Source organism: Peromyscus eremicus, chromosome 7, assembly GCF_949786415.1.
Source record: "Peromyscus eremicus chromosome 7, PerEre_H2_v1, whole genome shotgun sequence".
Taxonomy (NCBI): domain Eukaryota; kingdom Metazoa; phylum Chordata; class Mammalia; order Rodentia; family Cricetidae; genus Peromyscus; species Peromyscus eremicus.
In genome coordinates this window covers 7,567,818-7,595,700 of record NC_081422.1, presented here as the reverse complement: position 1 = coordinate 7,595,700, position 27,883 = coordinate 7,567,818, and the positions used below count along the sequence as shown (strand labels likewise).

Sequence of the window (27,883 nt, the reverse complement as noted above, 5' to 3'; positions counted from 1 at the left end):
GGGTAACCAGGTTCTATGATAACCAGACCTACATAACAGAGAGACCCTGCCTCAAATCAAAACAAAACAAATAAACAACAGAAACAAGAAAGAAAAAACTAAGTCACTGTCGTGTATCTGTAGTTAAAAACATGGGTGCTACTCTGACCACCTTAGCACACTGTGTACCAGACACAAATGCCATGCCCTTTCTTGTGTCTGTCCTGCTTTGGCTTACTGTAAGTCCTTGGAATAGTCAACAAGATTCAATTAGTTTTCAATGAATAATACAGACTGTTCCACTCACAAACTCTGTACTAAATAGTGGAAGTGGAATTCAGAGCAATCATTTTGTCCAGGTTCTCAAAGCAACAGAATGGGAGTTAGAAGCATGGAGCTATGACGCCTTCTGTTTAGAAAGGAGGAAGAAGACTGGAATGAAGATGGTCACTCTTCTAGTAGTTTGCACAAAAGGTGGTCTTTGTGGAATGGGCTCAGAAGGACTCAGAATGGAGCAGAGGGGCCTCAAGTGACAGCACTCAGAATTCAGACCCACTGGCTGCTGGGAAACCACTTGATCAAGAGTCTCCAGGATTTTTGTTTTCGTTTTGTTTCCTACCATTGGTATGCTTTTAAGAAAATATGTTAATAGGTTAGATATCAAATATGAACCAAATAAGCTTCAGCCATCATAGGTGAAGCCAAGTTCTGAGTCAGTAGAAAAAACAGATTATCAGGAAATTTGGACATCTTGATAATTCCACATATTTCTTCAAGTTCCTTATTATCAAGATATTTTTATTAACTTTTCACTCAAATCTGTGAGTTTTAAGATCAACATACCGACCCACTAATTTATTCTAGACTCAAAACTTCGACAACATGCTCAAATGTGCTAAGAAGGTGTTAGCATTGAAACCGCAACAAAATTCTCACCTCTGAACAGAGCACACAGTGACTTATTTAGAGCTCTACAAAAATCCTTTTACCTCACTTAAGCTTTCCACAGAACACAGACTGCATATGAAAAAGCAGAAGAAAGAGCCTCAAATTCTCTCTTTCACAAAAGGGTTGATTTGCACAGGGATAACATTCAGTAATAATGTGTATTATGGCCATAAAGACATTTTTTTAACTATGTCTAGGGCTTGAGAGGTGAACTCAGTGTTTAGGAGCATTTGCTGCTCTTCCGGAGGACCTGAGTTCTGTTCCCAGCAACAATGTCCCGGGGCTGACAGTGTCCTCCATGGCACTTGCACCCATGTTGTAGACCACCATGAAGACACATACTTAAACAAAATTAAAGAAAAGAAAAACTGTCTATAAAATCAAGGACTTTTAAAAATTATCCTCATAATTTTCAATTACAGTTTTATTTAAGTATTTGGAAAATTTTGCCATTATTTTATAACTCTTCGGTTTTATTTGTACCCTGAGTACGTGGACTAAATAAAGAAGTGATCTTAAAAGACATTCTAGGAGGAACACATGCCAGCTGCAAATGAAAGACAACAGCCAAAAGTAAATAGATCTGGAAGCCTGATGGAGCAAGTGGATCTGAACGCTGATGACTCCTGCAGGGCGTCTACACAAGTGAGATGTAAGGCCTTAGGTCAGGTATTGCATCAGCAAACTTCAAGGTGCAGGTGGTGAGAAGACACAGGAGAAAGTGAATAATCCTAGTTTCAAATTATACTTGTCCTCTCAGAGCATAACTAACTAGCGGGACGACTTAGATTGAACAGACATTACCTTAATTAGGAAATTCAATCTTTCTTAGTAGCCCAGTGGGGTGTGAGTCCTGTGTTATGAAACAGCTCAAACCATTGAAATATATTCAGTCTTCAAAAGCTCCTCTAAAAATGGGTCATGACTATACAAATAGATATTTCTAGAAGAAAGTAGTTCTCAGAACCCTGCCCCATGCAACATTTTTTACTTGTTTATTTTAGATATTTATTTTTGGTGATTTCTTTTTCTCCATTTTTAAACTGGTATACAGCCATTGTATACAACAGTGGGTTTCATAAAGACATTTAACCAGCACATTGCTCTTGCCCTGACATCCCTCTTCCTGTCCCCAATCAGTGCTTTTGTCTCCCTGAGGATTTTCTTCTACCTTTGTGTCATATCCACAAACATGACTTCATGTATATGTGTAAAATCTCAGACCCACAAATGAGAGAAAATATGTGATATTGGTCTTTCCTAGTTGTACTGATATTAATATGATAATTTCTACTCTGTTACTTTTATTGGAAAATGACCTAATTTACCTTTCCCTTGTAGCTACTCAAAATCTCATTCTGTATGTTAACCTCATTTTCTTTGTCTATTCCTCTATCAATAACACCTAGCTAGTTCTATAACTTACCTATATTAAATAATGTCACTGTACGTGTCAGTGTGCAGATGTCTCTGATTTCTTAGCTTAGAGTCCAGTGGCTTTATACTCAGGAGTGATACAGATGGGGCATGTAGTACATGTGTTATTAGTCATTTGAGGCCCCACACTGACTTCCATAGCAGCTGGAGTGGTATTTTTTACCACCATCCATGTCTGCCTCCTTGCCAGGTGTGTGGATATTATATCCTTCATTCCTTCCTTCCTTCCTTCCTTCCTTCCTTCCTTCCTTCCTTCCTTCCTTCCTCCCTCCCTCCCTTCCTTCCTTTTCTCTCTCCCTTCCTCTTTCTTTCTTTCTTTCTTTCTTTCTTTCTTTCTTTCTTTCTTTCTTTCTTTCTTTCTTTCTTTTTCTTTCTTTCCTTCCTTCCTTCTTTCCCTCCCTTCCTCTTTTCTTTCTTTCTTCCTTCCTTCCTTCCTTCCTTCCTTCCTTCCTTCCTTCTTTTCCTTTCTTCCTTTCCTTCCTTCCTTCCTTTGTGTGAAAATAGATCTTTTTCATATATTCTGATGTGGTTCCTCTCCTCCAACTCCTCCAAAATCTACCACTCCCCTGTTAAAATAAAATAAAGATATTATACATTACATATAATTATGTAATGTATAATTATATATCATATAATTTAGCTTTAATTAAAGTTAAGTGATTTCAAGAAAACTGTAAATACTTTACAACAATATACTCAAAGAGAAAACATACAGTGCATATATTTAAATATGACTCTCACTTTCCTCTCATTCTTTCTAGTTGTTCACAAAGTGACATGGTTCCCTGTGGCCTTTTCATCCATTGATTGTTTTAGGGATGTCCCTGCCTTACTCCTCTCTCCCACCACCACCCCTTCCCACACACAGGAAGGCACCCTTCCTCTCCCATGTCTCTTGTTACTTACAGGTCATAGATATTCTCAGACCCCCATTCCTTCCCCTTTTCCCTTCCATGATCCTTTTCTCATTACCTGACTGAATCCTACCATAATAGCCACCTTCTTTTTTTTTTTCATTATAAGGCCTCTTGCAATGTTAACAAAAAGTTTTGCTAATACAATGAACATTGTAAAAAGTATATTATCTTGGACATCTCAGAGGAAAGTGTGTGTGTGTGTGTGTGTGTGTGTGTGTGTGTGTGTGTGTGTGTGTGAACCTGGATAATGAAATTGGTAAAGTAAACCCCCAATATCTAATATTTTAACTGCATATTAAAGCATATTTTATAAGAAGTATTTGTTCCCACAGTGGAAGATACTGTGAAAAAAATGAATATACAAATTTTGCTCCAAGGCCACTGACATCCTCCTCTAGACATTGACAAATTGATTAGTAAATCACCTTCTGAGAAAAAAGCTGATGACTACTGCAGATCATGAAGCCCCTGATGCTGCCAGACAGTTTGCCAATATTCAAACCTCTGGTATCCCATCCCAAAGAAAGGCATCATCCACGTACCTCTTAGCTCTTGTGGCCGGGGCCAAAATCATACCAGGGGCCTGGAAAAGAGAGAGATAATGAAATTCTTTTAACATTTTTCTGAACTGTTCTTGCATTTCTTAAAGATTGGAAGAATTTCTTAAATATGTTATTTCTGATACATGTTGAAGTTTCTCTTCATGTAACTCATAGAGTTACAAAAATGAATACTTATGTACCTCCGCATTTGGAAAATTTTAAATGTATTCCAGTTATTGAAGAAAGATAATTCTGCAGGAGAGCACTAGAAAATTAATTTTAATTCAAATCATTTCTTCCCACAGTGTATATCTTTATGAATTACAGAAAGCTAAATCCTAACAGCCAAAGCAGCCCAATTAGTCTTCACTTTTAAAAATTATTCTTTTTAAGAGAGTCAAGAAATACCCTTTTATCCCATGATTTGAAGCAAATCCCTCAGCTCAGTGAGGAGCAGTTGGAGAGGATGGCAACAATGAAGTCCAGCTTCCAGAAGCCTGGGACCAGTGCCGCTCTGCCCTGGCACGCTGCCAGGCCGCTGGCCCACTTTCCCTGGGTGTTAGCTCATTACCAGTACCTGCCTGACATTTGTGCCTTGACACCAAAAGTGCTAACAGCTGTGGTGCCTGTGGAGGGACGGCAGGAAACACCTTTCCCAGCCCTGATGCCCCTCACAGACAGGCACTCTGCAGAGAACAATGTCTGCTAAACCCTGCTGCAACTTGCTTCCTCTCTCATGAAGGGATTTGCTGCTCCGAAAGGCAGTTTTGTTCTGTGACACTGGATTTATGGAGATAAAACGTTTTTTTTTTTTTTTTCAGATAGAAGTTACATGTTCTAAAAGGGTGACACATGGCAGTAATATGGATGGTCTAGGAGTTCATGGTATTGTGAAATAAAATGTTTCAGTGACACATTCATTCTTAGCTTGGGTATCCACTGCCGACAGCCCTCTGACCCTCCCCACTGAGGATGCCAAGAAGGATTATAGGAGAAAATTCTACTTATCTTGAAGTTGAATAGAGTTCTTAACTAATAGTGACAGACCTACCAGTGTGACTGTCACTAATGGCCATGCCCTGGGGCACAAGCCGATGAACAAGTTCAGAAGGAAGTACAAATGCGTGAGAAAGGAGTCAAGATAACAAGGGCCAAAGATACTTTAGAAATGCTTATTTTTAGAACTTTGCTGGTCTGATTCGGGCTTATTCTTGTGTCAGTGTTTCTAACATAAGAACATGCTCTTATAGCCACTGTCTGAAGAATAGACCGTTATACTGAGCCACCATGCACTGTTTTTGTTTTTTGCATGTATGGAGCTTCTTTCACTATGATGATTTGTATCTTAGAAATTCAATTTTTCTTTTGTTTGTTTGACCTTTGAGTCAGCCTCTCATTCGGTAGTACTTGCCAGCTTGGAACTCACTGTGTAGACCAAGCTGGATTCAAACTCAGGGCAATCATCCTATTTCTGCCTCTAGAGTGCTGGGATTTCAGACATGCACCACTGCACACCAACTTAAGAATGACATTTATTATTTAAGTGTACTTTGTCTCTGAAATTTAAGAATAGGAAATACTCTATGACAATCAACTTACTATAAGAATTTGTGTGTGTGTGTGTGTGTGTGTGTGTGTGTGTGAATGGTTTAATCGCCACTACTTTCAGCAGGTGTGAAGACCTCACAAAAACCTAGTTCCTAATTCCATGACACTTTCCCTCTATGTATTGTTTATAAGAGCACCACATCTTTATTTCAATAGCTGGCAAGGTGGTGAATGGGTAAAGGTACAAGCCAGCAAAACTAAAAAGCAGAATCTGACCCCCAGATCCCATGTGGTAGAAGGAGAGCACTGACTACTGAAAGCTGTCCTCTGACTTCAAACACACAGCTTGGCATGTGTGTGTCCCCAGATTAAAGAATAGAAATAAATGTGTAATAGTAATAACAAAGTCCAAGTATAAAGCTTCGTATCTATTGATAATTCAAGCATTCTAGTACAAAAGAGGCTTAAACCATTTAAAAGCCTACAGCTGTGAGAGATATTTTAGACAAGTATCCTTTTAGTAACTCTCAGTAAATAAACAGAAGGTAAAGAGGAGGAACATAGAGAGAAAAGAGTGTTGTAGAATATTATTTTCAAGAGGGTTATTTTGTTGAGTTGCATTTGTTTAACTCTGTAAAGCTGTGTTACTGTGCCTGTCTAAACCACCTGATGGTCTAATAAAGAACTGAACGGCCAATAGCGAGGCAGGAGAAGGTATGGGTGGAGGTGACAGGCAGAAAAGATAAATAGAAGGAGAAATCTGGGAGAAAAAAGAGACAGCCAGAGAAGAAGGAGAACATCAGAGTCCAGCCAGCCAGCCACATAGCAAACCACAATGTAAGAGTAAGATTTACAGAAGTAAGAGAAAGGGAAAAGCCCAAAGGAAAAAGCTAGATGGGATAATTTAAGTAAAGCTGGCCAGAAACAAGCCAAGCTAAGGCCAAGCATTTATAATTAGGATAAGCCTGTGTGTGTGTGTGTGACTAATTTGGTGGCAGGCACCCCAAAAGAGCAAAGACAAACAACAACAAAGAAGTCTATAAGCATGATCAAATTGTCATGGGCTTTAGTTTCTGTTCTCTTGATGTGTTGTTGAAGGAACTGTGGGACTTCCTACAGTCTGTGAGTGACTAGAGTCCCACAAGCCAACTTGCCAGTCTGGGTTACTTCCTCTAGAACCACCCTTTGAAAGCCAAGCTGTCTGAGGAATTATCTTCAGACTCTATGTTAAAATTTATATCACAATGGAAATCTCACCTGAAAAACACATAAATCGGTATATTACACAAAGTGTTATCATGTCATAGAAACCTCTAAAACTATTGAAAATTACTATTTTATCTTTCTAATTAACTCTCCATTGGGTAATTTAGTAGACAGACACATCACCAAAGATGTCCTCAGGGAAGTCTGCAGATTTTTCCATTTCGTTGCTAATGAGCCATTTTCACCTGACTTCTGCTCCCATCACTCCCCACTGAAGAACCAGCTGTCAATTTCCACAGCTGAGCAGGTCTGCTACCAAACAGGTGGCAGCAGAAAGAAATCATATGAATGGATGTAGTTAATCTGGAATTGGATGGTCCACCTGGTGTCATTAAAAACTGATTGCACATCAGAGGTGGTTAACCATGGAGAATCAACACTTAAGATTGTGAGTATCCTTGCAAGGATAGATGAGAAAATTTGACCTAAGTTGGATATCTGAACAGTCCCATGCTCAGTGTGTGATCAATGGTGGCCATTCATAAATGGTGGACTTTCTATAGAGAAAGGGAGTGGGTTGGGCTATTCCAGACTATAACACTCAGCCACTCTGCAACCCTCTAGGTGTGGTAGTCCCTCTGAAAGCAAACATTCTTTATCTACTGAGTCATAGCGGGTTTCTGCTTACCTGCCCTAATATAGCTGAATGTGCTTTGCAAGCTGTGATTGCTTAACATAAATATGGAAACGTGTTATAATTAGCCTTGATTTCATGGATTATTTTTAATTTTTCTTAATGTATCTGACAATATTCATGAACACGTGACTTAGTTCATTTCTGTATATAACTATGACCATATATATTTTGGTTTGTTTCTTTTTTTCTGTTTAGAATTTGCTCTTGTAGAATGTCTTCTTTGGTGACTCGGTAGTAGCCTGGAAGGTGTCCTGTGATGTCATACCACCTAACAGGACCACTGTTATAGAACTCATCACATAGTGTTAGAACTGGCTGGGTGCAGGCTCTACTAACTCAGAGTCACTGAGTCATAAAATGAATATGTGCAGAGTTCTTGCCTTCTTTAGTCTTAAGTTGTCACTACATAGCATAGGACATCATGGGGAATCAAGAAATATATTAAGATGAATTTGCTTCATGAGTAAATGTTAACACAAGGAAGTATCAGAAGCCCTCTTCCTGTGTTCTGATTTGTCATCTGCTCTGTCATTCTGCATGCAGTGTGACAGATTCAATGGGAAGTGTGATAACGCCCACTTTAAACCATAGTAGTGATGGGAATGGTGTGGCATAGATCTGAGATTGACAGAGGTTCAATCAATATGATTTGGAAAATAATTAAACAGAGGAAGAATGAGAAATCTGAGAGAGCTGACAGATCTGTGGCTCACGGTTCTGGGAAGATGGAGAGCTGTCAGATCTGTGGCTCACGGTTCTGGGAAGATGAAGAGCTGTCAGATCTGTGGCTCACAGTTGTGGGAAGATGGAGGGCTGTCAGATCTGTGGCTCACGGTTGTGGGAAGATGGAGAGCTGTCAGATCTGTGGCTCACAGTTGTGGGAAGATGGGGGGCTGTCAGATCTGTGGCTCACGGTTGTGGGAAGATGGAGAGCTGTCAGATCTGTGGCTCACAGTTGTGGGAAGATGGAGGGCTGTCAGATCTGTGGCTCACGGTTCTGGGAAGATGGAGAGCTGTCAGATCTGTGGCTCACGGTTCTGGGAAGATGGAGGGCTGTCAGATCTGTGGCTCACAGTTGTGGGAAGATGGGGAGCTGTCAGATCTGTGGCTCACGGTTCTGGGAAGATGGAGGGCTGTCAGATCTGTGGCTCACAGTTGTGGGAAGATGGAGAGCTGTCAGATCTGTGGCTCACAGTTGCGGGAAGATGGAGGGCTGTCAGATCTGTGGCTCACGGTTCTGGGAAGATGGAGGGCTGTCAGGTCTGTGGCTCACGGTTCTGGGAAGATGGAGGGCTGTCAGATCTGTGGCTCACGGTTCTGGGAAGATGGAGAGCTGTCAGATCTGTGGCTCACGGTTCTGGGAAGATGGCGGGCTCATCCACACAGAGAGGAGCTGATGACTGTGACTACTGTCTCTCAGAAGAGCCGGGAAAGGAGGAACACCTGCTTCCTGGGTGCAGTTAGGCATGTTTATTTTGTATTGACTTGGCGAACTCTCAAGGAAAGTTGTATGAATCAGGAACCTTCAATGTGATGTGGCGGTTCTGAAATCTCTAGGAAAAAAATATGAAGAATTTCAGAAGGCAGGACTTAAGAATGGACCAAGATATTGAGGGCGAGGATGGGGGCGAGAGAAGCAAATGGATCAGTAAGTGTGCAATGAAGCGATGAAAATGAATTCTAGGTATAAAAATGAAGGCAGCCACGAAAATTTTCTATTGTAGAACATGGTTACATTTTATGTAGATGAACTTGTGGACAGTTGAAGAAGTGTGCAGCAGTAAGAATACATAGTGGTTAACTTGTGTCAACTTAAAGGGTTTCAGACCTTTGATCTTTCTGAGTGTGACAGTGAAAGTGTTTCTAGAAAATGTTAATATGCTAATCATTTGAATGAATAAAACAGGCCTCTTTAACATGGGCGCTCCATAGCTGATCAGTTGAAAGCAGGATGTCTGAGGACAACATAAAGCTGACACTCTCTGAGTGAGGTGTGGATTCCTCCTGAACGACAGTCTTCAAACTGGAGCATATTGTCTCCTTGACTTAAATCAACAACTGGAATGTGCTGTGGGATGTATGGCAAATGTGTTGCTTATTAATCAATAAAACACTGATTGGCCGTTGGCTAGGCAGGAAATATAGGCGGGGCAAGGAGGAGAATAAAGCTGGGAAGTGGAAAGCTGAGAGAGACACTGCCAGCCACCATGATGAGAAACAGCTTGTGAAGATGCCGGTAAGCCACGAGCTATGTGGCAAGGTATAGATTAAAGGAAATGGATTAATTTAAACTGTAAGAACAGTTAGCAAGAAGCCTGCCACGGCCATACAGTTTGAAAGCAACATAAGTCTCTGTGTTTACTTGGTCAGGTCTGAGAGGCTGTGGGACTGGCAGGTGAAAGAGATTTGCCCTGACTGTGGGCCAGGCAGGAAAACTCCAGCTACAAATGGCGTCCAACGTGGTGGCAAGAGTTTCCACCTAAAAACTGAGAAAAAAGATTCTAAAACAGAGCTAAAAACAGCTTCCTAATTCTCTCTCTCAAATGAGCGGCAGCTGCTGGTTTGAGCTACTTGTGGGTTCCTGGCTTGTGTGCTCAACCTGCAGTATGGTGGGAATCAGGCCTCTGCAAGTGGCACATTAAGCTGCATGGTGGATTTAGACTTTGACAGTACAAAAAAAAAAAAAAGAGGTTTCTGGACTACATGCTGCTTGGATAAAAGCATAGACCCATGATAGCTCCCAGAGCTGGTGGTAAACGTAGCCATGTTGGGAAGCTGAGGTGGGCGGAGCCAGCAGCCACAGCTGCTGCAGTTTAAAGCAATAGATTCACAATAAGACAGATTCAGGTGTAATAGTTTACAATGTGTGTAAAAATGTACGTAGGCTTGAAAGAGAGAAAAAGGAATATATACAGTTATATAAAGAAATAAACAGTTTTTAAAAATAAAGTCTTTAAAGAGACAGTAAAGGTAGTATAAAAAAAAAGCCACGTAAAAAATGGATATTACACAGAGAATCTGGATTGTGTTGTCTTTGGGATTTTTAACTGCAGAAAAACATTTGATTGTAAAAGCTGTTCAGTTATGCCAAAATGTATATTTTAAAGATACCTTGACTTCAAAATTTGGATGTAAGGATATGTTACTTTGGAAAGGAGACTCTGTTTTTGTTCCCACAGAAAGCCAAGGGCTATGGATTTGTTCCAGATTAAGATACATCAGGTTTGACCAGCCAAGACCCCCTGAAGGTCTCCAATGACACCATGGCCCAGATGATCCAACATCCAGAATGGTTTGAAGGCATCTGGCTCAGATGATACAGCCTCATGGACTATTCCATAATTCTAAAATTTACTTTGTTTCCCCATAAGATACAGCGCCCCCTTCCAGCAGGAAGTAGTAAGAGAAGCTACGCCCAAATTCCCAAATGATATGTAATTTTACTTTGTTAAGGTTAAAACATTCCTTTTTGGGAAAAAAAAAAGGGGGGGGGAAGTGCTGTGGGATGTATGGCAAATGTGTTGCTTATTAATCAATAAAACACTGATTGGCCGTTGGCTAGGCAGGAAATATAGGCGGGGCAAGGAGGAGAATAAAGCTGGGAAGTGGAAAGCTGAGAGAGACACTGCCAGCCACCATGATGAGAAACAGCTTGTGAAGATGCCAGTAAGCCACGAGCTATGTGGCAAGGTATAGATTAATGGAAATGGATTAATTTAAGCTATAAGAACAGTTAGCAAGAAGCCCGCCATGGCCATACAGTTTGAAACCAATATAAGTCTCTGTGTTTACTTGGTCGGGTCTGAGTGGCTGTGGGACTGGCAGGTGATAGAGATTTGTTCTGACTGTGGGCCAGGCAGGAAAACTTTAGCTACAGGAATGTAATCTCTACCTGTGTCTTTGGGCTGCTGATATTGGGGTTCAAACTACCACATCAGTTCCCTGTGGCTGTTGATTACAGATCTTGAAGCACTTTAATGGGTCTATAAAATTATTATATAAACAAAAACCATTTCATTAAATGGAGAATTTTACTAAACAATGAACTTCACTTAAATTACACAAAATAGAGACTTCCTTAAACATGTAAATTCCTTGCAGGTCACCAGAGAACCAATGGCATAATGGTTCAAATAGTTTAAAATGACAACTATTTATTAGATTTTAAATTCCTTAAATAAAATTCAAAATAAAATTTCACAAATACTTAGGATAGCATAAAATATAAAGTATCCCTTAAAATCTGAAGCATTGTGAAAATGCAGATACAAAGTGATGTGGTGAATAATTCCTTAACTATTGTGATCATGTAAGAAAGTTCAGTTCTATGAATACACAAATAAAAACCAGCATCATCATTTGTGTATGTGAGTAAATATTGAGATTTCAGGTATCATTAAATAGAGCCATGACTTACAATATTTAATAAAAATAATGGGCTTGGATTAAATGAAAACATTCCATAGGAGTCTTTTTTATTCACATTCACAACATTTTCTTAACAGGTATTTTTAGAAGATTGCTATTTAATGCCATTCAACTCCTGCCAAGCATCATTTCTGTATGACTACCACAAAAGGATTACTTTACAGAAACAGCTGCCTTTTTGGAGAGTGTGATTTGGACCCTGATTCAGAAAACAGGTACAGCTGTTATGTTCTCTCTAATATATTTTGTTGCAAATGAAAAAAATGTCAACTGAAACCCAGAGCAGGAAAGCCTTGTGCATCGTTTCCACAGCTCCTCATTCATAGGATTGCCTCCATAAGCTAGAGATTGATACGTGTTCAAACCAAGTGGGTCCTTTGTGTTTGAAGTAAAAACACTTTGAGTAAAAGTAAGCACTAGGATATTACAGAAATATTGTGGTTAAAAGTGGCACACACTGATTTTATTTTGGTTTTTGGTTTGCATGAGCATGGCATATAGAAAAGTGTAGCCCCAGAGAGCTGGAGACAGTGGAGGAAGCACTCTATAGCCTCAAGTATGCTATCTTCCAAGCCAATGTCTGACTTTCTAGCAGGTGGATGTTGTACTTGTTTGTTTACTTCAGTCTGAAGATAGTGATTAAGTTAAGTGAGCAGGAGATCACAGACAGAGAGAGATATCCTTGCCAACCAGAATGAGCCAGGCATTTCCTGCAAAAGGATGATGCATGCTGTTTGTTCAAGAGTGCTACATTATTTGCATGGCACCCAACAACACATGTCACTAGATATTAATTATACTTGTTTATTATGAAATTATTCATTATATGATTTAGTAATGGTCCTTAAGTGGGAATCCTACACTATTTAAAATACCTGAATAAACACATGTCTAATACCCATAACTAAGTGGGCACCAATAGACTATTTCAAGTCAAATTGACTAGGCATGCTCTATGTCAATACTAATAACATATATTTTAAATAGTCAGTATAGAAGTTTTAAATGAATATTGAGAATGAATTATTGTTGTCTTATTGTTTATATCACACTAATTTAAAGGGTTCCATTCTCTAATGATTAAATTGATTTAAAAAATTAGAGATTCTTTTCCCAGTCTACTCTATAGGATCAGAATCATCAAAAGTAGAAATGAGGAGGTGACAGGGCTTGAAAGTAGTTCTACAGGACAGGGTGGGATGACACGTGATTTATTTTACCTTAGTCTCACAGTCGCATACACATTCTGCAGAGTTTATGTTTCTCCAAACTTTCATGAATTCTGTTAAATTATACCAATTCTTCTATTAATTAAAGACCCTAACTAGACCAAGAATCCATCAATTAAGTCTGTCAAGTAAAGCAACCATGACTTTTATTATTTAAAAAAAATAAGTGAGTAAATAGGAAACACGGAGGAGAAAGGACAGGGAAAGTGACAATGTTTCTGATACAGCTCTCCAAATCATGGATGCAGGGACATAACTTTCCCATAAATTAGCACATCTTTTCATTGTAACATCGCAAAGACTTTAAGGCAGTCATCATCACTGGGCCTGTTGTAAGAATGATCACAGAAAATGTTACAAAAACAAAATAAAGTTAAATAAGTTCAATAATCCGTATTTTATCCATAAATAAAAACTTATGAAAAGGTAAAGAGAGAAATCCACAGAGTCTGCTTTAATGGCAAGGAATTTATTAGGAAATAAAAACTCACTACAATATGGAAGACTTATTGTAGGGTCCTGGAAAGCCAAGCTATGGTCCATGCTGTTCTTCTGCCTGGTCCATCTCAGCATCCAAAACTCATGAGGCAGAGAGTGAACCTCACATATATGCATCTCAGTTCTTAAAGGTCCCAAGAGGCTATATCCCAGGGGGATGTACTTTAAAGTCATAGACAGAACAGCTAACCACTATATTCCCCTCTTTTGTCTAAATAAGAAAGTTCTAACCTAATACTAAACTATATACAATAGGAACAATTATCAAGTATTGTCCAGGAGAGGGGAAAATTATAACCTAAGCAAAATTAGAACTACAACCAAGAACAACATCAAACAAGAGACACATACTAAAATCCAGATTTGTCCAGAACATAGGTAAATGGCATATTACAGAGATTATTCTAAAACTTGTCCTATCCTAAAGAATCTGAATCTAGTACTTAATATGTTCTAGCTAAGATACGAGAAGACTGTAACTGTAACATTCTAGTCTTCAACTCCATCAAAGTCCTGAGAAGGAACATAATAATACCTGATAAAACAGAAAATGTAAACAATCAATTTCCAAAATTCTTGCGAGGATAGACAGAGACAGCTGACAGCCTGGACAGGCACCTAAAGTTTGTTAGCATCTTTGGGGCATCCAATTTGGCTACAGGCCTAGAATATCTGACAGACCATTTTCAGAAGCAGGAATTTTGAAAGACCATTTTATCCTATCTTGACAAGGCTCAGTAGTCACTTTTTCTTGTGTCCTACTTGTCCAGAAAGGACAGAGTTCATACTGTCAGCAGTTGAGGCAAGGGCAGTTCTTTGCCCAGCATGCCATTTTGTGCCAAGAAGACAATTTCCAAATAGTGTGTCTTAACAGCCCAACATTCTCTCAGGATCAGATCTGTGCTGCTGGGAGCAATCCTGTCTCAAGTCAACAGAATTCTAAGTTATCAAAACATTTAAATGCCATATTCTCTAGGTCTATGAAGTGTTTGAAGATTGCCTATCCATCTGACCTATATTTCTGTTAATCTGGACAACCTAACTAACATAACTATATAAATGACAAGCATGGGTAATTATAAATCTGTAAGTCTTATCTACCTAAATAACCTAAGGACTAAGGCTTCACATTAACAAGATAAACATTCTGTAAACAGATGTACAGTGAAGGACAATGACCTCAAAATTGTGATAATACACAAAATATCTTACAGAGGTAGAAATGTATAGTGCAATGTGCAATATGACAACAATATTTTTAATATGTATGAATATACAAAATATCCTAAACAGAGGTAAAACATACATACAGTGTGACAAATATAATTTATATTTGTATCAATATACAAAATATTTCAAATAGGAGTAGGAATATGTGTACAATACAAATATAGTTTTGTTTTTGTATCAATATACAAATTATCTTAAATATGAATATAAAATAGTTTACATTTGTATCAATATACAAGAATCCATAACAGTGCAAATTATCTAAAGCTGATATTTTACTAAATTAGTTTACTAGTATATACAATAATCTGCCTTAATATACTATATCTATCAATTGTCTGTTTAAATGGCAAAGAATTTATTAGGGGATAAAAACTCACTATTGCTTGGGAGATTTATTGTAGGGTCCTGGAAACCCGAGCTGTGGTCCAGCTGTTCTTCTGCCTGGTCCGTCTCAGCATCCAAAATCCACGAGGCAGAGAGTGAACACCTCGTACATGCAGCTCAGTTCTTAAGGGTCCCAAGAGGCCACGCCCCAGGGGGAGATGTACTTCAAGGTCATAGGCACATGGAGCAGTTACCTGGTCCCTCTTTAGGGGCAGTGCTTCAAGGTCATAGACAGAACAGCTATTCACTACAGAAAGGTGTTGTTAAGTGTATTGTTTTGTTTTGTTTAAGCATAGGAACATTTTAATAAACCAAACTCTATATTAAATTTCTACTTTGAAATACCTGTGAACATTAAATTGTATCCTGGCTCCTTGGTTCAACTTAGCAAGGGAAGAAATAAATGATTTCCGGTGTTTTTAAAGTTCAGAAGGAAAAAAAAAGGAACAGAACACAGCACAGCTCCTGTAAGGTAAAAGCGAATCCAATTCTCACTTACACATGTGTTAAGATGGAATTTAAATTTACACTAGACATATGAACAATGGAAACAAGATGTGGTGAGTGTCTTGACCAACTGTGACCTAGTACATTGCTTCAGGTGTCAACCCAAATGTGTTCATTTTGTGGAGTTCAACAGAACTCTGATCCAAGTTTGGTAAGAGGCTTTTGCTGACGTCTTACTGAATTGAGTTTTGAGACTGGGATGTGGAGCTCTCGTCGCTGAACAGAGAAGCTGTGGATCCTGGCTTGGCGAGTACAGTGCATTCTTGCCATTTCTTTCTTGTTACTGTTCTGAGCCACTAATTGAAACGCACATTGGTAAAATGGAAACAATCTAAACAGATGAGCTGGGCTGAACATTCCAAAGAGGCATAAGTGAATTAGAATTGATGAGACTGATGAGCTTGGGTGACAGTGTCACATTCAATAAAGTCTGTTTCATTCACAGACTTGCATGTCATCTGTCTCTGCAACCACTAAAAACATTCAGGGGACTCATTGACAGTTCATCTCGACATACCAACTAAGCCATTATAAGAGGCGACACATATTAAAAGGGGTCCTAAGTTCAGCCACTAAGAGTAAAACACTTCCCTCAATAACTTACACAACTGTCTCCAGCAGTCATTGGCCCAGGCCCAAGAGACAGAGTTCCTTCCATTAGGGAGGAGCCCCTGGGGCTCTGAGGTTATAGATTTTCAGGCAGGATTGCTCATTACTAATGGAAATAAACTGGGCATTACTGCATACAGCTGGAGGTACAGTGGCTGAGAGTGGGAGACTGCAAGGTGTTCTGAATTTCAAAACTGAAGAATTTAAATTTCATTAGTAACACTTTTGAGAATTGCATAACAAGATTTTGGAAGAAATCACTTACATGTGTATATTAATTGTATATGCTGTGTATATGGTGAATACCATTGTTACTTATGGACATGTTCACAGTATATAACTCATTCCTGAAACATTAAATTAGAAGGAAATACATGGAAACAGTCTGAGTGAATATCAGAATGTACCAGCAATTTCGGGGAGGGGAAAACATGGTGCTAATCTCTCTGTGCTAGTACAGAGGATGAATTCCAGATATCAAAAATAAATGTTTAATAGGAGTGGACTCTTTCCTAAACACTATTCTGTTTTCTATATCTTTTGGGTATAAATGGCAAATGAAAAGATTAGAGCTTAGGAATATGTTATATTTGGAATGAGTCTCTATTATAATTTTGCCATCTCTGGAAACTCTGACAATTATGTTAACTTTTCTGAACATCACAGTTTCTCTTCTTATAACTTGGACTATACCTTAGTCTTCAAAGAGGTGTGAGGAAATGGAATAGAACATATCTATAACTACATCTGTGTGTACACAGTGAGGTATACAGAAGTGTATACATTTCAGGTTTGGTATGTAGAAAATGTTTAACAGATGGCTGTACTGTGATAAAATAAGTACCACGGTTTATAACTCACCAAGGAGAACAAAACTTTCTTGAGACTCTGATAAAATATTAATGAACGGAAGGGAAGAAGAAGAGAAGAGGAAGAGAAACATATAGGGGAGAATAGGGAGGGAGAGTAAAGATGAGGGGAAGAGAAGGAGGGAGGATGTGGAAGGAAAGGAAACTGGGGGAAGGAAGGAGAGAAGAAATAGACAGATGTGCCCCTTTCTTGATGCCAGTCATTATGCATCCTGACACTCTTATCGAGTGTAAGAAAAAAGTGTTAGAATCCAACCCTTTTTGTCCCAGATGGTAAGAAGAGGAATTCTAAAGTGGGTCTCACTCATTATTGAAAGAACTGTTGTGTAGTGCTGTTCTGGATGGGGATCCAGAGATAGTTCAGTCCCCATTCCTGTGTTCCCCAGGAAATCAGAAAGCCTGGGAGTCCAACAGTGCAATTCCTTCAGCACCTGCCCAGGAGCTGAGCACTCAATGACAGCAAACAGGAACCATGCCTAAGAGGGAGGAGCAACAAAAGCCTTCCTGCTGCAATGGCCACTGATGCTGTCCCAGGTATAACGCCCAGTGCCAGAAGCTGTGTGCAGGGAGTTACCTAGAATCCCTTCAGGTTTAGCTTTGATGGTAAACCTGAGAGTTCATCGTGTTCTTTCTTGATGTTTATGCCTTCAGCAGTTTTAGCAGCTGTAAATCACCTCTGTCTAAATTTCTTTCTGCTTGCAATACCTTAACATAGAAAGATGACTAAAAATAAACACCTACCCCACACACATGTAAAGCCCAGTGAAATGCCTAAAAGTGGAAAGACTTATCATTACACAGAGGAATGCTTTGTTTCAAACAGGTCTTGACTTCCTTCATCTGATTTTGGTTTGTTATGACTTTGTAAAGTTAGCAGAGCACAATTCTTTTAAATGTGTTAAGGAGCTAGAGCAATGGCCCAGCAGGTGCAGGTGCAGGCTCAGTCACACCTGCAGGCACAGGCGCAGGTGCAGGCTCAGTCACACCTGCAGGCACAGGCGCAGGTGCAGGCACAGGCGCAGGTGCAGGCACAGGCGCAGGCGCAGGTGCAGGTGCAGGCACAGGCGCAGGTACAGGGGCAGGTGCAGGTGCAGGTGCAGGTGCAGGCTCAGTCACACAGAAACAGTGCCAGGCACAGGCGCAGGTGCAGGTGCAGGCACAGGTGCAGGTGCAGGCGCAGGCGCAGGTGCAGGTGCAGGTGCAGGCGCAGGCTCAGGCGCAGGCTCAGGCGCAGGTGCAGGCGCAGGCGCAGGCGCAGGTACAGGCGCAGGTGTAGGTGCAGGCACAGGGGCAGGTGCAGGTGCAGGTGCAGGTGCAGGCACAGGTAGAGGTGCAGGTGCAGGTGCAGGTGCAGGCGCAGGTGCAGGCTCAGGTGCAGGTGCAGGTGCAGGCTCAGGCGCAGGCGCAGGTGCAGGTGCAGGTGCAGGGGCAGGTGCAGGGGCAGGGGCAGATGCAGGCACAGGTGCAGGCGCAGGCACAGGTGCAGGTGCAGGCACAGGTGCAGGTGCAGGTGCAGGCGCAGGCGCAGGGGCAGGGGCAGGTGCAGATGCAGGCACAGGTGCAGATGCAGGCACAGGTGCAGGTGCAGGCGCAGGTGCAGGTGCAGGCACAGGTGCAGGTGCAGGCGCAGGTGCAGGTACAGTTGCAGGTGCAGGCGCAGGCACAGGTGCAGGTGCAGGGGCACGGGCAGGGGCAGGTGCAGGGGCAGGTGCAGGTGCAGGCACAGGTGCAGGTGCAGGCACAGGGGCAGGTGCAGGTGCAGGCGCAGGTGCAGGCGCAGGTGCAGGCACAGGGGCAAGTGCAGGCGCAGGTGCAGGCGCAGGTGCAGGCACAGGGGCAAGTGCAGGTACAGGTGCAGGCGCAGGTGCAGGCACAGGGGCAAGTGCAGGGGCAGGTGCAGGGGCAGGGGCAGGGGCAGATGCAGGCACAGGTGCAGGTGCAGGCACAGGTGCAGGTACAGGTGCAAACACAGGCTCAGGTACAGGTGCAGGTGCAGGGGCAGGTGCAGGTGCAGGCACAGGTGCAGGCACAGGTGCAGGGGCAGGTGCAGGTGCAGGCGCAGGGGCAGGGGCAGGGGCAGGGGCAGATGCAGGCACAGGTGCAGGTGCAGGCACAGGTGCAGGTGCAGGCGCAGGTGCAGATGCAGGTGCAGGCACAGGCTCAGGTACAGGGGCAGGTGCAGGGAGTACTTACTGCTTTTGCAGAGGAGCCCATTTCAGTGTCTGGCACCTCTACCACTCACAGCAGCTCATAGCCACCTGTGACTCCAGTTCCAAGAGAACTGTAGTCCTCTTCTGCCCTCTATCGCGCAAGCTAAGTACTTTATGAGTACAGGGTGCTTGCACTCAGGTCCGTACACATTCACATATGCATAAAATATAAATAAATAATTGAATGAAACTTTTCAAATGTGTTAAGTGAATAGGGTAGAGCCCTAGTCAGGCCTCTGGAAGACAATAGGAACAACAGGAAGCATTTCTGTCTTATTAAACTAGACAAAGAAACAAAGTGATAGAAAACAGCAGATGAGTGAGGAGGAAGACACCAGCCCATAAATATGTAAGTAAAATTTTGAGCATAAAAATAAGTAAAATTAAATTGTTCAGTGTGCTGTTAAGAAGCTAAATGATGAAAAATAGTTTGATTTAGACTTTAAAATCTCAAATGTAATATGCAGAATTTTTAATTTGAGGGCAAAAAATACAGCAATATTTGCAACACCTCAACAGAGAGAAAGATATTTTTAAGAGAGGTAAGCAGAGTCTGCAAATGCACAGGACAAAGGATATGATTAAAAATGAGAAGAAAGACTATATTGAACCACCTCACCATCTAAGCTTTCAATAACTCCCTCTTGCCTGCAAAAGAGAATTTAGACTTTGATGCCGGTGATTTTTTTATATACCTGCTATAGAACTTTCTACTGTGTTTTACAGCTTGTGAGGTGGTAATCCTTTCTTTTATTCTTTGCACTCTCCTGCCTTTTGACGTGGTACTTCTCGATTCTTCTTGGTTAAGGCCATGAACGTGCTTCCTGCCACATGGCTTTGATTTGTATGACACGTCATGATGAATAGAATGAAAGAGAAGTTACAGTGTGCTAGCCCTGAGGTAGATCTTAGGTGAGTGATCCCTCTCTGCAATCACAGTGCTGATTAGGAAGTGAGGACAGGTGCAAAATGTAAAATGTGATGAGATCACTGCTGTTTTCAGTCATCACATTTGGACATAAATCATCCTGCAGCATTAGTCCATTGATATAAACATTATTTATAAGAAAATTCATATCCATTTACTCCCTTGGACTTATTGTCTCTAAAATATCTACCCTACCATCCTTCTCTAATTCACTTTTTTTTACACATTTTGGCTATCTCTGGAACAGAAACCCAGTGCATTCTCATATTCCCCCCCCTCTTTCTTTCTCTCTATCTCCCTCTCTTCCTCTCTCTCTCCCTTTCCCTCTTTAACATTATCAATTTCTCTAGGTTCAGCTGTACTTGTGTTTCTTCTTGTAATAAAATAAAAACTAACCCACATACTAACTGATAACAATATTTGTCTTCCACTTTCATATTGCATAGCATATATTTTAAACTGTGTGACACATCTATATAAATCTGTGCCTCCCATAATCCTTTGCACCTAGTCTATTCTTGATTCTTAGAGAAGAGTACATAAATTCTTATTAATATGATTATACTCTTTGCCATAATGGTGGATGCTTATTTTTATTCCATAAATAATTAGCTTCATTTATAAATTATTTATCCAGACCCATGTTTTCTTTTTACTTTTATTTTTGTTTTACTTATTTTTATTTTGTGTGTATGAGTCCATTGCCTACATGGAAAACGGTACACCATATGCATGCAGTGCCCATGGTGGCAAGAAGAGGATGTCAGATAGCTTGGGAATGGAGTTACAAGTTGTGAACAGCTGTTTGAGTGCTGGGAATCAGAGCTCTTAACAACAGAGCCATCTCTCCACCCTCTCTTTTTACTTTTTTACAAGTGACAATGATTGGGGGAATTCATGTTTCAAATACAAATAGCAAATCTGACTGGTTTAGCTCTAAAGATACAGACAGTTATAATTCTGCCAGCATTAGGTCTTTAAATAATGACTTACTGTCTGTAGAAAACAAAGCACACAGCCTTAAATCTAATGCATATGGAGTCATCAGTTAGACTGTTTGTAGTAAAAGATTACACTGCAGATGAATTCTGACTGCCAGTGTTCTGCTTTAGTGCACTGTAAGAGGGTGTGACCTGAGGCTGAAGGAGGGAACTGGGGCTGGAAAAACTGCTCAGAGATTGAGCTTGGTTCCCAGCATTAGTGTCAGCTGGCTCACAGTCACCTGCAACTCCAGCTCCAGGATATCTGACAACACTCTGTGCAGGTACACACACATGCACACTTGCAAACACACACGCACACACACACACACACACACACACACACACACACTTGTAAATAAAAAACATTAAAGAAAAAGCAGAAACTTGTCTCATTAATGGTATCATTCCCTTTAGACAACAGCTTTTGTCTTTCTTTTCTCTTTCTTCCTTCCTTTTTTTTTTTTTTTTTGTTTTGTCTGCTGTATTTTAAGAGCTGGTATTGCTTTCTAATTTTTTTGTATTTGGAGGATTTAGTAAGTTGTCCTCCAAACCTGACATTTTTTCCAGGTGGTGCTGGTGCACGCCTTTAATCCCAGCACTTGGGAGGCAGAGTCAGGCGGATCTCTGTGAGTTCGAGGCCAGCCTGGTCTCCAAAGCGAATTCCAGGAAAAGCACAAAGCTACACAGAGAAACCCTGTCTCAGAAAAAAACAAACAAACAAACAAACAAACAAAAACCAAAAACCTGACATCTTTTACCTGAGGCATGGCACCACTGTTCTTAGCCTACCATGTTCTGTCCTCATCACTGACTACCATGAAAGAGTTCTATGGCTCTATTCTAATTCAAAAAGTTGATTGTTTCAGTTTTCACCCATATTCTTCATACCTGGTTTGTTTCTGGCATTTAAAGACTGGGAAGAGCAGACCTACAGTTCTTTCAGAAGAGGCTTCTATTCACATGTGCTGTGGAGACTGTTGAGGGTCTCCACTAGTGACATTACAAAGATGCAAAGAATTGGAGATTTGAGGTCACTTATGAGAGTGTCAGTGTGCCCTCTTTCAGGGGTGGAGCTCCAAGAGATGCAGTTTGATGCTGACATCTTCAATACACTTTACAGACAAGTTCTCCATCAGTCCATTCTTCCTTCTCTCATCATGCTTTTCAAATAACTGCAAAGATAAAACAATCAAGCATTTCATAGCTAAATTCTGAATGTAACTCTTAATATTGTTTTGCTATTTAGGATATGTAATGTTGGGGCTACAGAAGTGTTTTTTGCTATTGCAAGGGACATAGCTTATATTTCCAGAACCCACAGGGTGGCTCACAACTGTACGTAGTTCCAACCCCATGGTATCTGACTCCCTCTCTAATTTATGTGGGTGTCAAGTGTACTAGTGATGCTCATAAGAATATGGAAGTAAAACATTCATACATGAAATAAAAATAAGTGTTGTTTTTAAAGAGACCTACCACTAAGCTAACATTTAGAACAAGAACCTCTGCATTTTCCCTGGCGGAAATAAGTGGAAAGTCACCTCTATGTCTGTATGTCATGGCAGCTAATTGTATCGTTCAAAGCCTCCAGTGGTGCGTGCAAGTGCAAACAAGAAAAAGTGGAGACACTTTCTCAAAGACAGGTCTTCCACATGACTGAGTCCTCTCCAGTCCTCTGAGCTCTCCAGCACAGTTAATAATAATGGCTTTTCACATTATTCTCCTCACCAGATCCTGTTTTGTAGGAATTTTTTAAATGCTATATTCTCAAATCTAAGGGTAAAAACATTGTGATCATCAGCTGGTCAAATCCCCCTCTCTTTAATTCACTTCCCCTAGTCCCCTTCATTCCTCTCTGTTCTTTTTCACATACATACACACACATTTGTATGGATGAACTTTGCCCTTTTTACATTTTTTAATTTTATTTAACATGTATAAGTGATTTGCTTGTATGTATGCCCATGCACCACATGTGTTCCTGGTACCTGTGGAGGATAGACAAGAACATCAGAGAGCCTGGAATGGGAGTCACAAAGGTTATAAGCCTCTAGATGGGTACTGGAAATTGAACTTGGGTCTCTTGGAAGACTGCTCTTAACTGCTGAGCCATCTTTTTATTACAAACCTTGCCCTCTTGTCAGAAAATATTACTGTCAAGGATGAAATCAGGTCCTTGCCATAAACAAAAACAAAGGACTAAGACAAACAAAAGCTTTTGTCCTAAAAGTAATGCTCTGTTCTTAGAACTTTGAAGATTCTCACCCACAACCACATAAATTCTCAGAAATGAACTGTAACAGATGTTATAGTCTAGCTCCTCAATGCCTCACAATTTAATAATAGAATACAAAAAATTATAGCTAGGCTTCTACAAATAGAAACCCATCTATTCTGAATTGAGAATTAAGAGTCAATGTCCTCATGTTGGCAACTAGAAGACAGTAGCAGATTAAAGAACTTTACATGCAAAGTAACTTAGAAATAGTTCATAAAGTAGCTAATAGCTGGGAAATTACTGACAAAATATATGGGCCTAACCCATGTCCTCAACAATATAATATTAACTCAGGTTCTTTTGTCCTGTAAAGCCAAATATCTGCCTGGACGGGGTCCTTGAATCAATATATGTTATGAAAATAAGCTACAACACAGATTGACAAACTTCAGTATAAAAAGTATCTAGTGTTTCATTAATAATAAACTTGATTTCATCTTAAATTGAGAATATTTAATACGAGTGAAGTAAACTATATAAGTAAAATTAGCTTTTTCTCTGCTTTCCTTCTCATGGACAATTAATAGTAAATTTAACGTTATATGTAGGAGTCATATTTTGGTTTACATATTTACATTGAATGAAGATGACCTACAATATTTGGGCTGTAGTGTAACATTATAAATTTAATAGCAATAATAAGATTGATTTATTTAGTTTACTCAAAAGAATTGCTTTACACTAAATTTAAGGATCAGAATAATAGACTATGTTCCTGTACTATGTTAGCCTGTACTGCTAACACAGTGAGCCATAACTCTATGTGTGGTTTTAATTTATTTATTTATCTTTCTTCTTGACTTAGGTTTTCATGTACTCCAGACTAACCTTAAATTCACTCTATAATCAAGAACAACCTTGAATCCTTAATCCTCCTGTCTCAGCCTCCCAAGCTTTGAGATCACATGTGTGTGATATTGCTCTGATTCTGAGTCATATTTTTGAATGTCAGTTTGAAGATCACTATGCTTTTTTATGCTATTTTATTTAAAGTTGCCTAAACCATCTTTATTGTGAAGTTTTGGATAAATAGAACCATTTTTTTTAAGAAATAGTAAATGTAGTTCTAATGCATATTACTTCTGTGTTGTCTGACTTGTATAGATACTACGACTCTGGTCTTCAACTAAAATATCAGAATGCCAAGTCATTATTAATAAAACAATAATGTATGCTCACTTCCCTCCCGAGAAATGTTTCCATTGAAGGTCATACTCAGTTGCACCAGAGTTATTTCAGCAACCACTTTGAAAACAAATTGATTAAAAAACCCTGTGCCATTTGCAACAGCTGAACTCCAGCATTTACTGACAAGTAAGAGAAGCCCTCTGTGACTATACTTTACAAGTCACAAATTGATGAATTTTATGATTGTTTCCATCAAGTGTCAGTATATGAATACTGACTTGAGAGCATTGAAGTTTTAGCACTGTTCAGCACAGGCCTAAGCAGATTCCTACAACGCTCATGAAAGTCCAGAGGCAGAGAGAGACCAGGACAGTACAATGGCCTATGGACCACTGAGCTGGGAAGATGCCAGTGAACTCATCAGCTGCCCTGTGTGGCTGCAGGGGAGAATTTGAGGGATTGCAGTGGATGAAGTAATGACATCTACTGCCGAGATATAATTACTAGAGTCAGATTCTGTTCTGAGAATGTACACTGAGGCTTAGGATGGATTTCTGAATCAAATATGTACATGTAATTTCTTCACCCTAACCCTAATCTTGATCTAAAAATAACTGGGACTTTTAAACTGACTTTATCTTTCAACTTATAGGAAGTATATGAAAAAAACGTTAATACACACTAGTCAAGTCAATCGACTCCCCTTAAATTGTATCCGCTTCCTCAAACGGAAAGAGAGTTCAATCAAAAATGTTTAATTCCAATTACCATAAGAACTAGAACATGAGCCATAGCTGTAGAAAAAATAATGAAAAGGATTGGAGGTTTTTTGGATGAGTGTCACTGTTTAATTGAAGTTTTGGTGTTTGTTGATGGATTATGTAAGATTTATAATAAAATGAAAAGGATTTATGCCCAAGAAAGTGGAATGTAGAGGTTGCCTTGGCAACTAAAAAGGTAATTTCTTCCCACTGAGACGGGGAAGAGGACAGTAGGAGCAGGTGTGGGACAGGATTGAAGGAGCTCCCTTTCAGATAAGGGTGTCACATGGTGAAGATGGCCGGGTTGTGATGCTGGGAGCCACGCTACGCCATGGGGCACTGCAGCCATGCAACGCTGTGGGGCACGGGGAGCCGTGGGGGACGGGGAGCCGTGGGGCGTATGAACTGAAGTCTTTGTAAAAAGGCTGAGTTGGCTTGAGATAAGAAATGAGAAGTCTTCTCTGATGTAACCTAAAGCCCAGAACAATGATTTGAATGAAGACAGAATGTGAAGATTGCATGCACCTTGCAGGTTACAGAGGAAAAGACAGGTATTAGAAGGGCCAAAGAAAGAGCAGCTACACAACCGGAAAGAAGAATAAGGAAGAATGATTATAGAGGGGACTTCTAACCATGTTATTAGAAAAGGAGGAGGAGGAGGATCATGACAAGAATATAGTTGTTTTTTACTCTTTGGGGGCCTGCCACATGGCTGCCAAATAAATACACAGACTTATTCTTACTTATGAATGCCTGGCCTTTGTTTCTAGCCATATTTTCTAACTTAAATTATCCCATTTCTCTTTAGCTATGTTTTGCCTCTGGGCTTTTTACCTTTCTTTATTCTATATATCTTTCTTTCCTTCTTACTCTGGCTGTGTGACTGGGTGGCTCATCATTCTCTTCCCTAGACTTCTCCTTCTATTTATTCTCTCTGCCTGCCAGACCAGCCTATTTCTCTCTCTAGGTATTGGTCGTTCAGCTCTTTGTTAGGCCAATAAAATCTTCTAGGTAGGCAAAGTAACACAGCTTTACAGAGTTAAACAAATGCAACATAAAAGACTGCAACACATCTTTGCATCATTAAATAAATATTCCACAGTACAAATTAATGTAACAGATCTTAAATTAATATTCTACATCACAAGGGCCGTTCTAGGTCTGCTGAGATGGAAACTTTGAATTAATACTCTTTATATCTTGATACAATAGTTATATTTTCAGGTGGGTTGAGAGGGATGAGAAGAAAGGTTTAAGACCAAATGTGAGGAGTAAAGAGAAGTACAGAGACATCTATACAAAACAATAAGTATTAACACTAACAATCTGGGTTGAAATGTCTCAGTTAGAAATTAAAATAAGTATAAATTTTCTAGCCCTATCTTGAATGTATTTAAGATAACAAAATACAGATATATCAAAATGTCTTTAGCTGAACATTGTGTATTTTATGTAAGATAGTCCACTTGCTTCTGCTTTTACTGTAACTCATTTGCAGTTTGGCTTTCCTGTAAAATAATAATCCATCAAATCTCTATTACTGGGTGTGGGTATTAGAACACTTTGGGTCTCAGTATATATTAGTTATATCTTTTCTAAATTAAAGTCCAACAGTAGATAAAATAAAATTGTAATCATGTCTTATAATGGAGAGAGAGGTTTCTTTATAAAGAATTCATATTCCATTGAATGCCCCAAACAAACTGAAGTAACTGCTGGTGTTTTAGTTTAAATGGACTAATAAATATTAGCATGTTGATTTAGAACAGATAGGAATATGTGTCAGAATATAAAATATATTTTTCCTTAATAGAAGATTTAAAATCTGTGCTTCAATAAAACACAAGTGAATACAAAATAGTGAACATTATAGCCTCCCTTGGCATTATTCTTGACCTATGCTTTTGTAGCTAACTTGATTCTTTTTCTCCTCAGAATTAGACTCAGCCTGTAAATGCAGGATGGTGGAGCATCCGACACCAGAAAGCAGGAATCTGAGTTCCAGCTCTGCTGATTCAAGCTGAATGGCTTGTCTGAAGCTTTCATTGTCTCAGGTTCAACAAACAGTAGAAAAACAAATCAGAATACCTAGGTTGGTGACTCACTGTGGAGTGCAGTAGGGTATCCAGAGATCTATAAACCTCACACCCTGTAGAGTTTATAAAAGTAAAGCACTTTAGCTGCAAATAATGGATAAGAGAAATCAAAATCCAATCCTTCAATTGAACTTCAGAAAAACATACTTGTCTTAAAAGTTAAGAAAGAGTCTCTGTCAAATTATTGGGGAGGTAAAACCAGAGTGAGTGAAACAATTATGAAGAATGCTTTCAGTGCAGTGTTTACTTGCAAGTTTAAATGTTTAAGTAAGAAACCAGGGCTGCAGCCAGGCCTAGTCGCATGTGCCTGCAATTCTAACCTCCAAGAGGTAGAAACCGAACAATCATGAGGAATTCAAGGACAAGCTCAACTATTTGAAACCTCATCAGGTAGACAGATTAGATAGATAGATAGATAGATAGATAGATAGATAGATAGATAGATAGATAGACAGACAGATAGATGGG

General features: G+C 39.9%; 1 long non-coding RNA gene across 2 annotated transcripts; it reads left to right on the top strand.

Annotated features, from left to right (window-relative positions):
• The first annotated feature begins 22 nt into the window (after positions 1-22).
• Positions 23-27,883, top strand: LOC131914711 (uncharacterized). Of its 2 annotated transcripts, none has more exons than XR_009380180.1 (3): positions 23-1,648; positions 11,780-11,917; positions 27,255-27,883. It is a non-coding gene; the product is annotated as an uncharacterized LOC131914711 (long non-coding RNA). The 2 variants fall into 2 exon arrangements; XR_009380179.1 differs by lacking the exon at positions 27,255-27,883 and adding an exon at positions 15,648-15,789.